The sequence below is a fragment of the Ambystoma mexicanum genome, chromosome 8 (genome assembly GCF_040938575.1).
Source record: "Ambystoma mexicanum isolate Mex_15411 chromosome 8, UKY_AmexF1_1, whole genome shotgun sequence".
NCBI lineage: Eukaryota > Metazoa > Chordata > Amphibia > Caudata > Ambystomatidae > Ambystoma > Ambystoma mexicanum.
The window spans coordinates 896,418,447-896,434,280 of record NC_090929.1 but is presented as its reverse complement, the minus strand read 5'-3'; the positions used below and the strand labels follow the sequence as shown (position 1 = coordinate 896,434,280).

At 44.0% G+C, this 15,834-nt stretch overlaps 1 long non-coding RNA gene across 1 annotated transcript; it reads right to left on the bottom strand.

Annotated features, from left to right (window-relative positions):
* Positions 1 to 1,721: 1,721 nt before the first annotated feature.
* On the bottom strand, positions 1,722 to 12,202 carry LOC138472546 (uncharacterized). Its single transcript, XR_011268634.1, has 3 exons — positions 12,029 to 12,202; positions 5,341 to 5,391; positions 1,722 to 2,012 (listed from the first exon to the last, which is right to left on the bottom strand). It is a non-coding gene; the product is annotated as an uncharacterized lncRNA (long non-coding RNA).
* Between the last annotated feature and the right edge of the window lie 3,632 nt (positions 12,203 to 15,834).

Below are 15,834 nucleotides of genomic sequence, written 5' to 3'. Positions count from 1 at the left end.
TTGACCCACTACTAGAACTTTCTCAATACAGCCCACACCTTCAAACCCACATCAAACCGTATTCTTCCTGACCTTTCTGCAGCCTTCAACACTGTTTACCAATCCTCTCTCCTTACCCTTTCGATACTCAGAATCTAGGACCCTTCACTCATCTCATGTGGTTGGCATCCAGTCACTCTTAGCAATGTTAGTCCATCTCTTGAAACAGGGAGATATCCATTTCAACACCGCCCATATTGCAAGCCCCACACGGCTCTGTCCCTGTGCCGCTACTCTTTACCTTCTTCGCCTTGTCACTCTTCCTTCAAATCCTTGTACCACCTATTTGCTAATGACATGCAGATTCTTGTTCTGCTTAGCTTCCTTCATCTCTAACTCCTCTTCAAGGATCTCCAATTGTCTTCCAGTCATCCGTCAAATGATGGCCCTATGCAGCCTCACGTTTAACTCCTCCAAGCATTGAAGTTTTAAACCCATATGCCCCAAATGCCCCTTCCCTCTTACTCTCACCCATTTGAATTCCTCAAACCTCCCTTCCTTCACTGCTCGCAGTGCTCACACGTTGGGGCTCCTCTTTGACAATGACCTTAAACTCAAGCAATTTTTCACCTCTTTCGCTAATGCAGCCAGACTCAACCAGCGTAACCTCTAAAAAATCTGTCCTCTCATCTCCACCCTAGAACTCAGTCACAGTGCATACTGTTGTGCCCCCTTATGGGCCTCCCTCTCTACTATTTTACCCTCCTCAACGAAATTCTAAGCTTTGCAACGAACACTATGCACAACATTCAATACTCAGCTGCCACCAACCTCCCCCTCCTCCCACTTTCATGGTTTATGGATCACTGTGCAACAATTGTCCCTCTTCAAACGTCTCCTTCTCTTTAAATCAGTTCATGGTCTTACCTCTCTTATTTGGCTACCTGCATTTTGTGATATGTCACTATTCTTGCTCTAGACTCTAGCACCCTTCTCATTATCTCTGTCTCTTGCCCACCCTGTGCATCTACTGACTTTTTCTTCTACATCTTCTTCACCCCACTACCGCTGGTACACCCTAACCTAGAAATGAACACTATAACCAGCATCTGTGCATTCATGTGTGCCCTCAAACTGCAACTCCCTTCCCCACTCGGGGCTTGTGTCCCAGCCTTTGTCTCCCCCTGTACACTCTGCACCGCCACCTATGGATTGTATATATTGACTACACACTGTGCATAGAGGTGTGTGTGTGTGTGTGTATTGAGACCTCCCTCTACATACTCTTCTTTCTCTCCTGTGTAATCATATTTGCTTATGTATGTGTTTTTGGTCAAAACCCCATAATCTTGCAAACAATCCATCAAATACCTTTGCAATAGGAATAATGGTATTAATACTGATAAACCGTATCATATTCATCATTATTATTGATGTTAATAGAATAATTACCATCATTAAAATTGGTCCTATTATTAAATATTATAATTATTACACATCTCAGGTTGTGTGTTCTACACTTGGCATTTGCATCCTTGCTACAGTACTCTCGCTGCGGGGGGGGGGGGGGGAGTGTTTTATTTGTAGACATATTTCATGATATTTTTGATGATGGTCTTTTACCACATCTTGCTTATCTATAGAGATAAGGGGGGACCTCACAGGCCCTACTGAGTCTTTTCCAATCATTTCCTCAGTTTTGCAGCTATTGCTAGGAATGAAGCAGAGTGACAGACACCAGGTTCTTTAGATTTCAGGGTGCATTTATTATAGGTAAGACAACAGGTTCATATCTAATGCAGCAGTGCCCCTGTATTACAGGAGTGACCCCAGTCATCAGGTTTTATCTCTTCTGAAATAAGAAGTGCAATATTTAATAATGAAGAACTTTTCTGGTTTTCTTCACAACTTGTGGATTTGGGGATTATTCTTCCTGAGGCAGAATGCAAGAGAACTGGTCCTTCCCAAGTGCAATTAACACTTCTTAACACCTTTTACCGACTGCTGGTCTTGACATGGAGGTGGGCAAGGCTCTGTGTGGCAAGAATGAGAAGAATAGTGTTAGCAAAGAGTTGGTGGCAGCTGGGAGATATAGATGTACTGAGGAAGCAAAAGTATGATCTTATGTCTTTGCAATTATAAATGCAGTTTCTTGATCCAGACCCACTTCAACATTAATTCTCATCACTGATTCATTTTACTAAATCTGATTTTGCTTTCTGCTTGAGCACATCTCAGTCCATCACTCAATCACAAACCAATCATATCTCGTGCCAAGCACTGTCTGGTCTAGATACTGCCATCACAGTTAAGCCTTGTTATTGAAGCGAGCTGCACTTGCCTGGCATTTTCTCTAAAGCCTAACAATAGCTAATCACAGTTCAGAAACATGCATCCAGCTGCCACAAACATGATCTCTCCTCCTCATCTTGTGAATCATTCGCCTACTGGCTAATCCCCATGTCCTATCAGCTTCCCTTCCCCTCAACCCTCCTCATTTCATATTGAAGGACCATGGTCTGGTAACAAGATGGCAAGGTCACAATATGCCTCCTATAGAACAAGGTCAGGTGCGTAAGATCACTATGGTGGTGATGGGCACAGTACAAATATCAAATAACTTAACATTTCCGTGCACAGATCACAATAGAACAAAATAGAACACACATTTTTGGGTAAATCACAATATTTCAATGCTCAAAATACATTTGTAAAAATACTGTGTTCAGTGTTTAAGATGTCAGTAGTTTGCGTGGGCACACAGAAAATGGATCAATTATTTGATTCAGTGCTGGAGTATGTGAGACCATGAAGGGTTTTGCTTTCCAAATTGGGTTTTACACTGCACTGTCTTGTTAGGTATATGCACACACACTTCACTGATGCCAAAACCCACACACTCCTTAAGTCCATTGCCACACTCTCGAATGGTTGACTGTGTTGCAGCAAGTGGATACATGTATGTAAATGGTGTTTTCAGTAGTAAATTACGTTTTCTGATTAAAATTGTGTGAATGAAGAAAGGTTGGAACATAAGTGCATCAAGAAAGGTTGGAACATTTCTCAATTTAAAAAAGATATTGAAAAGTTCCACAGAGCAGTTACTAAAAACATGGGTTTCTGTGACTTTCGCCTGTTCTATTCTAGTAAGAGATTTAGCGCCCTATATCTTATTTACCTCATTGGTATTTATTTATTTATGCATAGTACTTATAGAACACCTTTTTCCAATGTGCTTTTCAAACATGAACAACAGTACAATATAAATGGAAGAGCAAATGAAGCTAACACCAATAAGTACAGCAATGCTTGAAAAAGAGAAAATCCAGCAGAGCATTCTTGGGTCAGAGAGACAAATACTGTTTTGGACGTGTTTTAAATAAATAAATATTAGAAGAAGACTGCACATCAAAAGGTTTTGAATACCATAATTTAGGAGTCAGAAGTTGAGCCTATTTTCCTGATGCTGTGAACACAAAGAATGCCCTTTTTTAGGGACATTTTCTGCCAGAGTGGACATTTCCCCCAAGCCTTTTAAGCAGTGTTTTAACATCCAGAGTTTCAGGTCTGTACTAGAGTGGAACACCTTAAAATGCTGTTCTAGATGTTTGGTGTTGTTTAGGTTTCACTGCTTCATAAGCTTTTTTAACTACAATCTCGTATTATTTGCGGTTTATTTTCACCTGTAAAATGAGACAGTTATAAAAATGCCCTTCCAAAGATATGCAGGTATTTGCATGCTGTGGAACATGATGGCCTCTTGACTCAATGCACTGATCATACATTGCAGTATGTTTCCAGGCAGGAAGGCCAGTATATTGTATTTGTGAAAACACTACTTCCTGAAATTCTGGGATTGAGACATTGGCTTCCCTACTACACGGTCCCCTTTTTGATCTTTGGCAGGGGATGTTATCTCCAGGTGCTTCCAGGGATGAGAAGGCTTGCTTAGAGCAATCTTAGTTAGTGTGAAATGAAAGAAAGGAAATGATATTAAATGTAAAGTTCAGCCTTTTGCTGGTTGAGTGAGTGCATGCCCGCTGAAGAGACCCGTGGGTGGCAGGCAAATACGTGAATGTCAAGAAGTCCCTTTTCAAACAATAAACAGTTTCTATTCTCAACTATATTCCTTTTTTTATAAGATTATGAGATGTTGTATTTGCGCTGGGTCACAGATGGGTTTTGTTTGTGTGTATTTGTTTCTGCAGGTCACAGCGTGCTGTGATGTTGGTTAGATCCCTGCTCATGCATGAATATACACATCTTACAAAAGAAGAGATATCAACTAACATTTTCAAACAGGTGGACAGAAAGGGGCAGCTGAGAGGAGCCGGCATAGCAGTCTGTTATTTCATAGGTAAGCAACACAATATGCATATTTATCTACAGGTAGCAGAACGATTTCTCGTAAATTACACAGTAACAGTAATTTGTTGGAAGCCATGTTGCATTCATTTTTGCAAATATAATCTCAGTAAGTTATTTGCTAACGTGGGCTGGTAGCAGCATGCACAGGATATACATTATGCTGCATGAAGCCATATTATTGGACTCACATGTTGCTGATAGTTTTCTATTGTAAAATAACACATCTCTCTTAAAGGGTGTGTTTGGTCAGCATTGAGCTACCGAGCATGGTAAGCAGAAAGGACACGTGAGAAGAGGTGGTGGTTGGGTTTTATAGCATATATACACTTGTAGATGAGTAAATATCAACAATGGGGATATGTTTCACCTAAGGGTCTGAGTGACTATGTCTTCGTGGAAATGGAACCCGCTGCTGATAGGGCCATGCAACAGTGTTATGTTGTGTGTGGCCACTCAGTGCCCATTTTCCATATGACTGTATTGACCAGCAATACATGTGGCGGATAAGACCAGTAAGTGGAATGCATAGACATCCTGGGACGAAAAGAAAAATACCTGGGATCCCGGTCTCTTCCTTAGCCTCCCCCTTTAGTCAGCCTCCTTCCATCGCCACACCACCAGAGACCCAAGAGGCCGATGCAATGCTGCTCTCCCCTGCAATGAAGTCACACTGTGTGTAGGAACATAACCTGCTCAAGAATTTCCTTTGAGTCGTTACCATAAGCTTGGTGGGTTCTCATTTCATGTGATGTTATGTTTAAGTGTGGAAGGATCTAGGATAAACACAGGAGGGGCGTTGTATTGCTTAAGTTCCAGCAAGGATGATTTACACAGCGTGTCTGCCGTTCTAGTTTTTATGGGTGGAGATGGGTCTGCGATTGGGGGTAGGATGGCAGGTGCTGAGTATGCCTTGGATATGCACCACAGTCCATTCAGTGATGAGAGGGAAGAGGGGTGAGAACAGGAGATTGTTTTGCTGATTTAATCTCTCACCTGGGATACATTGAGGAGTCTGGTCCTGGCACTGCTGCACCGGTTTACAGGCTAAAAAAAAGCAGATTATTAAGGTTAAAATAATTTGCACCGACACATCTGCTTGGAAATCAAGGTGTTCCTAATACATCACATATACTGGAAACATTTTTAACAGCAACAGGCGGACAATAACAAAACAAGATGGACCATCAGTGGTGGCTGAATATTACTCTTAGTGCAGGTGGGCAGTCTGCTTTCACCCACGGGGCAAGGGCATCATGGTGTGAGGAAGGGTGCATGCAGCTGTGTAATCCAAGAAGTACAGAGAAGAATTCTGAAGTTCCCACCACAAGGCTCGTAGGTGGGCAAACAGAAGGCATCCTTTTGGATGGTCATGGCATTGGTCACAGCCCACAACTGAAATGAAGCTCAGATTAGATTCTAAGGGTGGACAGCTCATGAGTAAAATGTTGATCTTTGACATGAGTGCGGCCTGCACTTTATGAGGCTGAAAATGCAAGCAAGACTTAGCCTTTCATCCTTCCAGGGTCAATTAACCAAGTACCATTAAAAATGGAGAAATGATATCACCTGTTATTACAGAGTGTAGAGGTTGGAGGGATCTGCAAGTAGTGCTATATTAGAAAACAATACTATTATTATTTAAGAAATAACTCCCTAGGTGGGGCGCATTAACACTTGGTGATTTACTCAAGCCAGTCCAAATGCACTAACCTCCACTTCATTTGGGAGCCAGTGTATTGGTTGGCACTAATAAGCCCACAAAGTCAATGCAAATTTGATAGGGTTTTCACTTCTTGCACAGCCTTCTACACACAATTAATCCGTGGCTTTCCCTTATGACCAGGCCGTGAGTTATGGGACCTGATAGAGGGTCCTTAACAGCCTTGTGCACCCCTCTTTGGACCCAAGTCCTTGCACCCTAATACAATAAAGAAGCTGTGTTTCCCTTTTGCAGTGTCTAGAGCATGGGTCTGCGCTACTGGCGTAACAGGGGCCCCCGCAGCTCCCGCGGTGCGGGGGGCCCGCTAGCACATATCCTGGGAGGGGGCCCCACTTGAAAACAAATGAAAACAAATATATTTTTTTAAAATCTTTTTTGTTTTTGTTTCTTTTTTAAATCACTTTGCCTTCATGAAGAAATTATTTCTGTAACAGAAATAATGTCTTTATGAAGTCAGAGTGACTTCAAAAAGAAACAATCAGCCTCATTACAAGTTTGGCTATAGCCTTGCCGGTAAAACCGCCAGGCTGCCGCCAAACTTGCGCTTTTTTCCAGCATCTGCAAATGGGCAGTTACCGGGTCATTACGGCCCCGCCGGACCTGGTAATTGCCCATTTGCGGCGGCGGAAAAAAATGCTCCCCATTCCCATTTGATCCCCATAGAGTTCAATGGAAATGAGGAGATCAGATGCACCGGCACCATTCATAATGGTGCCGGTGCACCCGACATGCTCTACTCACGGGTGCCAGTACGCCCGCCAGGTTAGACCTGGCGGGCGGGAAGGCACCCTCGAGCAGAACTCATAGTTTGCCGATCTGGTAACAACAGTACCGGCAAGCTTACTGGTACCGTTGTTACCGGACCGGCAAACTTATACTGAGGTCCAATTTCTTTTTGAAGTAATAGGGCTCCCCTCAACCCCATGACGTGTGTGTGTGAGTGTATGGTGAAAGGGTGCACACAAATGTATGGGTGACTGGGTGTGCGTGTGTGCGTGTACGGTGAAAGGGTGAACACTTAAATGTATGGGTGGCTGTCTGGGTGTGCCTGCATGGTGAAAGAGTGCACACTTAAATGTAAGGATGGCTGGTGTGCATGCGTGTGTATATGGTGAATGGTGTTTGTGCTTGTGCTCAGGGGCGCAACAAAACCTACATTTCAGGGGGCTGATGCTTCAAATGTTGGGAGAGGCGCTAACTTCACAGGTGGTGGGGAGGCAAACATTTTTGTGTGGGGGCATTTGACTTCTTTACGCATTTTAATGAGACTATTCTAGTGCAGCTTCAATGTTACAAGCAGTTAACTCTCTCCTTTAAGTGTGAAAGCACCCACTTATGAACTGTTGTGAGAATGAACGGTCTCCTGCTCCCTTTCTACACTTCCTGTCACTTCCCTGCCATGAAAGTGCTAAAACACACATCACAATTTCAATTGCCTAAAAGATTTGGCATTTGAATGCAGGTACTAACAGTGAAATGCTTTACGTTAGTAACTGCTTGGCCCTTGTTAACCCAGGTGCCATTTAACATCGGTGTCCTTTTCTGTCCGGCAACTGCTCTGAAGGTCAGCCAGGTTGAGTCAAAATAGCCCAAAATTACTGGGGCGAGTGCTGCAGCCCAGTTAACTGAATATTGTTAAGACCCTACTTGTGTTTAATGCCTTAATTACTTATTGGTAATCGTCTTTACTCCTAGTCCTATTCTTTCTTGTCCCTGTAATTGTGTATGGGGCAGTGCTTTCCTCATACACAAGCACTGGGATGAGGTAGAGGTACATGGAGGTAATGCCTGACTTAGCTACCTGTATCTTCATTACTCCTAATCCCACTCTTTCTCATCCCAGTACTTAACTATGAGGCCAGGAGCCTCAAACGTAAGCTCTAGGACAAGGAGGAGGGACGTGAAGGTAATTCTGGGCCAAGGAGCTGATTTTGGAGGTTGGGGTAGGGCATGGGAGGGAGAGAGCATGTGTGGGAGGTGGGATTGTGCGATAAATCATAATGGTTGTCCATGTCCAGGCTAAGCAGGCATGATATGTGGTATTAGTGGCTAGAGGGGCATTTTGGTGCAGCCAGTCTAGTTATTCTTCAATTTGCTATGACTTTTTTTTAACTGCGCATTTCTAATAAAGCAGTCCTGCTAAGTGTAATTACCTGGCTAGATTGGCATTAGGGTGCTGCCAGTCTAGCCAATTCTTACTGCAGCATTGTATATTTTTTGGAGCATCTGTGATCAAATGATATGATAAAAGTCTATTATAACACGCCTGTACACAAGTGATTCTTGGCGCGACAAGCAATGGAGTGAAGATAGAGGGAGTGACAAGACAAATGATCTTACTAGGCCTTGTGTCATTCAAATCGGGCAAGTGCGAGAATGAGAAATGCAAGGGGAAAAGGAGGGGGGAGTGCAAGGAAGAAGGGCGGGGAAAACAGGGTTGTAATGCTCTCAGTAAGTGCAGCCAGGACAGTGCAGCTCTGGGTAGTGCAAGGAGAACAAAGGACTGTAGGGTTACAGTTACAGTCCCTAAGTGTATGGCAGGCCATCGGCAGTGCAAGGGTGACTGATCAAGAAAGAGCCTGGACTCAGTGAGACTCTGAGGGTAGCCAAGCAACCAGTCGCTACAGCAGACAGGTAGGTCAGGTAGGTCAGCAGGGGAGGGAGAGAGCAAAAGCAGAGGAGAAGAGGAAAGTTTTGAGCTGCTTCCGAACATCAGGTGGTCAACTAAAGTTTCAGAGGGGCAGGGAGGCCATTCCAGGGGGAGGCATCTGCAGAAGAGAGAGATCTACCACCCCCACTCTCTGCCTGAAGAAGCATCTAGCCCTTAGAGAGTTGGAGGTAGCCGGTGGAAGGGCTAGGAAAAAAAGGTTTTTTTGAAGAGAGCGTTGGTTGTAGTGTGGGCCCGAACCCAGAAAGCCTTGTGGATAATGCAAAGGGCCTTGAACTTTATTCTTGCAACCACCGAAAGCCAGTGGAGAGATTTCAGGGCTGTAGAGATATGATCCCTGGGCATGTGGCCAAGGACAAGTCTTGCTGTCCTGTTCTGGATAAGTTGCAGAGGGCGGAGAGTAGATTAAGGTAGCTTGAGAAAGAGGCTGTTGCAGTAGTCCAGCCTAGAGAGAAACAGGGCTCTGGAGACAGTGAGCTTCTGGGGGAAAGTGAGAAAGGGAAGAGTCCCTTTGAGGAGGAGCAGCTGGTAGATAGTGGGACCACTTGGCGACGTCCGAGATGCGAGGAGAGAAAGAGAGAGTAGAGTTGAAGATGACACAAAAGGTTTTTTGCCTCGCAGGAAGGCGAATAAAGAGGGCCCAAGGTGGGTGGCCAGAGTGAGAGAGGGAAAGCAGGGGCAGGGGTCCCAATGAGAAGGATCTCCATCTTAATGGCACTAACTTGGATATCGTTGGAGGTCCACCAATCCTGAAACACGGATAGACAGTCAGGAATGAGCAAGAGATGAGAGGAGCCTGAAGGAAAGCTGAGTGCCATTCGCATAACACTGAAAGTTAGAGGAGAAGGTAGAGATCAGGTGGGCCAAAGGAGCCAAGTAGAGGTTGAAAAACCAGGGTGAGAGGATAGAGCCCTGGGGAATGCCACAGGAAGAGAGAGAGAGGTGATGGAAAAAAAGGGACCAAGTTGGACCTGGCAGGGGCAGTCCAAGAGGAAAGAGGCCAGCCACTCCAGACCCTGATCCGTGATGCCCAGGTTCTAACGTAGTCGATTGATCAGGATGGCTTGGTTGACTGTGTCAAAAGTCAAGGAAAGATCACAGAGGATTAGGACAGAAGGAATGCTGGAATCAAGGTCAGAGAGCAGATCATCACAGGTATTCAGGAGAGATGTTTCCGTGCCTCTGGCAGCTCTGGAGCTAGACTTATGGTCATGGAGACAACCAACAGATTCAACGTGGAGAGTAAGCTGGGAGATTGCCAACTTTTTTCCAAGAGCTTTCCCAGGAAAGGTGTGATGGAGATTGGGCAATAGATTGCCGGACAGGTAGGATCGGCAGACTACTTCTTGAGGAATGGGTGCTCAAGGGAGTGCTTAAGGGGAGAGGGGAACGTTACAGTGGTGAAAGAGTGGTTACAGAAATTGGCCAAGGTGCAGCGAGGGTATCAATATGGCCCTTGATGGTTCTGGAGGAGCAGGGGAGCACCTGTTTGGACGACACTTTCATGGATCGGACTTGTCTTAGAAACCTTGTCAGGTGTTGTCAGAGAGAAAGAGGAGAAAGGAGGAGGAGAGGTAGAGATGGCCAAAGGGGGGCCGAGAGAGGAAGAGGGCGAGGAAGAGGAGATAGTGGACAGGATGTCCTGAGTTTTAGCTGAGAAGTGAGAGGCCAGAGCCATACAGTGGGCCTGGGAGGGAACCAGAGAGGTGGAGACCGCAACAGGATTGACCAGTTCCATGAAGATTTTAAAGAGTTTGGCCGTGTTGTTCGAGGCAGCAGAGACCCGGGCTTCAATGTGTGCTCTCTTCTTGATGAGGGTTATTGCTTCGACTGGCATTTTTGTGCATCCAGTCCAGGTCTGTATAAATGTGGCCTGGCATGCTTTACTGTAATTTCATAACGCGTCTACACATGTCTACATTGTGAAGCCAGTGGGACATGTTTTCAATGTGGCATGGCTTTTTTAATAGCAAAGCATTAATGTTCCTGTGCACCGTTGGTGACTTGCATATATTGGATTGGTGTTACCCTACAAAACAATTGCAAACACTCTGGCTTTTTGGCCAATTATTCTCAAAGTGTGCTGTATATTGCATTAAAACACATATTTATATCTTTCTCCTAGGACAGTGTGCGACATAACCTTCAGCACGTTCATGCGTATTGTGCTAGCGTGATAATCTAGGCCGGCCCAGAGTGTGGCACGACTGTGATTTGTTGCCGAGATGGGGGAGGCCCCTCAGCATGGCTCGCAGGGGGGCCCCCACATTTTGTGTGACGCCACTGGTCTGCGCCCTTTGGCTCCCCAGATATGTTGGGCTATGACTCCCATGATCACTCACCATTGACTAATCTGGCTAGGGCTGAAGCTGGCGAGCTGGAGGTTGCAGACCATTGCTCTAGCACCAAGAAGCAAACATTGGGTTTGACATATACACGTTGACAGACATTTGGACATAGTTTTTTGCATACTTCCCTTTACTGTTCGTTTGCACTCAAAAAATGTGTTGTCGAGTTCCTGCACGAGCACTCTTTGTAAAATTCTCCAACTATTCTGCAAAGTATGATGTGATATGATATGGCATTTATAACGCGCCTATACACTAGTGTTTCAAAGCGCAACGAGGCAAGGGAGGGTGAACAGAGGGAAGACAGATACAACAATCTTACTAGGCCAGGTGACATTAAGATCGCGCAAGTGCAGTGGAGGGGGGAAAGGGAAAGGACAGGGGAGCGGGGTAGGGGGTAGTGTAATACTAAGTAGTGGCTCATGTTAATTTTTACTGACTTGTATTTTAGATATATTTGTGTCAAAGCAACAACAATAAATAATTGCATAACTTTGCAAAAGAGTTGGGACCAATGCTCTTTTTAATCACAAATAATTGTCAGTTCCCCCTGATGGGCATTTGTCTCCATGTATTGTATTTCGCATGTATGCAATTGTGCTGTGTTGGACTGAGGTAAATGAGCCATACTACCATAGAGGTAATCTACTCCCCTCTGACATACTAAAGTCTTTTTTTGTGTTAAAGTATTCTGGCCATCTGGGGTGTTGTGCCGATCTGCCAAGTCTAATAGTGTGTTATGCTGTATAAGTAAGTATAGGTAATCAGGATTTAGACATTATTAACCTGTATATCACACGTTTGAATACATGCAACACCCACTCAGTCCTTCATCCTTGAAAAGTCGATAAGGTGAGCACAGATGGGCTGGGTTGTAAATAGCAATAATTTAAGTGCAAAGAGCGATTTTACTCTGTCGACATTGTCGATAATATTGTTACTTACGTTCTTGGCACTTCCCCTGGACCTGGGGCTCTTGGCAGTGGGGCTGCTGAGGTTCCTTGCATCCTCCCTTGGCTGACATGTCTGTCTCTAGCACCGGTTGCCCGAAAATATAGAAGTGAAATAATGGAGGAGTCCCTCTGAGCTTTGCCTCCTTGTCTGAGCCTGGGACATATATACGTGCGATTACTACCACCGCCCGCCCCCGCAGCAAGTTGTTCAATATACTTTGAGTATGATCTCAACGAGCATTTCAAAATCCCAAAACATTAAGATATTTCAAAGAACAGCTCAGCCCTAATTGCTTTCCTATCCTCTACCCCCAAGGCAGCGTGTTGAGTTTCTCATCTGATGCAACGTTCCTACCTCAGCAGCCACTTCCTGCATTGGGTAACAGGGCCACACCCTGTGGAACCTGTCAGGTGCAACCTTTCCCCACAGAGATGAGTGTACAGTTTCCAGGAACAACTCAAGCATCACGAAATACATCCCTTGAGGATTCTGGGAATCATTAAAAATATATATCCACCTTGTATATGGGGAATTACAAATGATTGTTAACTATTTTTAAGAGTTTACAATTTTGATGTGATATGGGAAATGAGGCACATGCGATGAAGGTGTACCCCTGAGGTCACAAAAAACACATTTGTTTTGCTAGGTGATTTGTGCTCAGAACTCAAGTATCTGTGTTCCCACATTATGAAGTAACCAATAAACCAGATCTCCTCCTATGAGACAAATGGGTGTATGAGGAAATGTTAATGGTGAATACATTATTTATTTATTTTCAGGCTGCTTTATGGACTTATGCCGCCAAATGCCAAGTTTCTTTTGACACCCATTTTACATGGTGGGCGTTTCACAGATTCTAGGGCCAAAATTGAAACACCAGGTGCAACTCTGTTAGTCATTGCTCAGAGAGCTGCTAGCTGCCATAAACTGCCTTTTGATAACACCAGGCCTGTTTTGTTTTTGTTCATATTTGCAGTCCATTCCAATGATGGAAAGTAAGTTTTACCTAAAAAATAACAGCACAACAAATGCTGTGAGTGACACACCTAGAGAAATGAAAACAGTGGCATGTTCAAAATACCAGCTTTCTTCAAGAGACTGTACCTGCACTGGAGGTTAAAGACCTACTATTTCCAAACTTACATTTAAAGTCCATGTCATGTCAGTTGGCAGCTACTGGCCATGATGACCTGAGCTGCTGGCTATATTCTTGTTTTTGAGTCTGCAGAAATCCATATCACTAGCACGTGATAAGGGTTGACACCTTTTGGGCATTCTAAACAAAGAGGCACATAAACATAATGTTTGAGCAGCCCCCCTCTTTCTGCACAGTAGAGCAATGAGTATTCACAAGAAAATGGACCGGAAGCAAGAGGATAGAAAGCAACTAATCGGCCAGTATCACAACAATGTCAATTTATTTTCATGCATGGCAAATATTTAGTGGTACTGAACAAACAGAGGCATTAAAAATGAAATTGAACAAATGTCCTAATAACTCCTAATTCATTCAATCTACTCCTTCACACATTCTCATTCATACATATAAATATCATACTTCTCCACTGTACGTTTCATGTATCGGCCTTGTAACATACAAAACATTTTAACAGTAATTCAAAAATGTCCCTACACACCATGTGTATACTAGTGTGTCTATCTATTCTGCAAAAGATGTTGTCAAATGTTGTCGACACCAGATCACTTCTTGGCAGTGCCTGTCAAAGAAGATAGCAGGTTAAGCAAATAGGCGGTACAATTTGGTTTTTAATGCCTATGTTTGTTCAGTACCACTAAATATTTTCCTTGCATGAAAATAAATTGACATTGTTGTGAAATTGGCCGATTAGTTGCTTTCTGTCCTCTTGCTCCCGGTCCATTTTCTTGTGTATACTCATTGCTTACCTGAGGGACCGAGAACATACTAGGTACCCTTTATATTTTTTGATTGCACAGTAGAGCAGACACCTAGTGTGGGCTGGTGTATTAGCACTGCCTGGCCTCTACCACACTCGTGACCTAATAGAGAATTTTAAATTGGTCCTGTTCATCTTGGTTTCCAAAACAAACAACAGTGGACAACAATATTTAAACCATTTGATTGTAGACCAAAAGAGTGTGTCATTTGCTACATTTTCCTTTTTCTGTTCACTTAAAGGTTTTGGGTTCCCTCTATTCTAAATGAATAAGAAATATCATTTATTGAAGAAAATTGTCCACTAGTGTGGGATACATCAAACCTTCAGATGTGCCCTGAAATATTGTAATGATCATGAGGCCATGATAGACCTGTAGGAAAGGTTGAGAGCTAAAGAATGTGTGCAGCATATGCTGTGCGTATTGTTGCGTAGTACATGGATTACTAACATGGGTACTACATTTTAACATAAGGGACAACAAAGGTGGGTTACTTTGGGTACTAACATATAGTATTGGGGCAATCCAAGGGGGGTTGAGTTGTAGGCTGCAGGCCCTAATATTACTAACATTGCAGCATGCCCATGAATACGCAGCATTGCTGGTGATTGCTAGATTCAGAAAATAAAGCAAACTTTGAAAACTGAACAGCAGCGGTTGCGAGGCGAGATTCAGAGTGCACAGTGATGGGCCTTGAAAAGGAACACATTCTTTGTTCATACACAGCAAGCAGCGAAAGGAAGAATGGGCGAATGTTTCATTTTCCTCTGGGCTGCAGGAAGAGACTATGAGCAGGCATGCAGCTTAAAGTTTGCCAGGAACAAGGGGGCGTGAATTGGTATGTAATGAAGTTGGAAGTGACTTCATGAAAGGGGATGGAAAATATGGGGGTGGTGACAGGTGACATCAAAGAATAGGAGGGAAAAATATACAAATCCATAGGCGCCATATGGAAAAGGGCTGGATGTTGAGACAGGTTTATATGGTGTAGGGAAAAGCAAGGAGGGGCTTTTGCCCTTTACAAGACATGGGCATGTTTGGTTTTTGACAAAACCTGGCTCTTACAAAAGACTGGGACTTACAAGATCTGGAGCTGACAGAGAAAAAGAGGCAAAGAATCGAAGAAAACAGAAGGAAAATGTTTTTAAACTGGAAACATGGGCTGATTGCTGTATGTGGTGAACAGAGAACCTTACTGCCACCTCTGATTGCATCAAGTGAGAAAACCTGGGACTGGCTCGTTAACTGTGCTACTCCAGAGTATAAGACTCCTGGCCAGATCGAGAGGCTGGGGCCTTGGGGCTACTGACAGGCGAACAAATGTTACCTCTGGAAGCTGAGAGAGACTGAGTGGTGCAGGGTGTTCTGCAAAGGCAGTGTCTTGACAGCTGGGCAGAGATCCTTCTTAGCTGCAAGGAGGGGCAGTCAACTCAAGTCAAGACAAGCTTAAGGCATCCCATAGGGGGTGGCTGCACCAGAGTCACAGAAAATTGGGGCTGAGTATCAATAGGGTGTGAATTATCTAGGGCTCTTCTGCAGGGTAATCTAGCAAGGTGTCAAACTGACATGGAAGTCACATCTTCTGTCTCTGCGGTATTGAGGGACTGATGAAGTAGCCTGAATCTAAATTTAGTAGTGGTGAATTGTTCTGCTATGTTGAAGGGTTCATAGTCTCCTAATCCCATCACTAACCTAGTATTAAACAAGGGTTGGGGTGTGGCTAAGGGTGAAATTGTTCTATGTCATGCTATACCAATGAACGTCAGTTAGGGTTTATCGGGACAAAAGAAACATACCTGTGTTCAAAATGTATTTCGTGTTCTCACATTCATCAATGGAAATTGTTGGCATATTTTGTTTCCTTACCATAACCAATG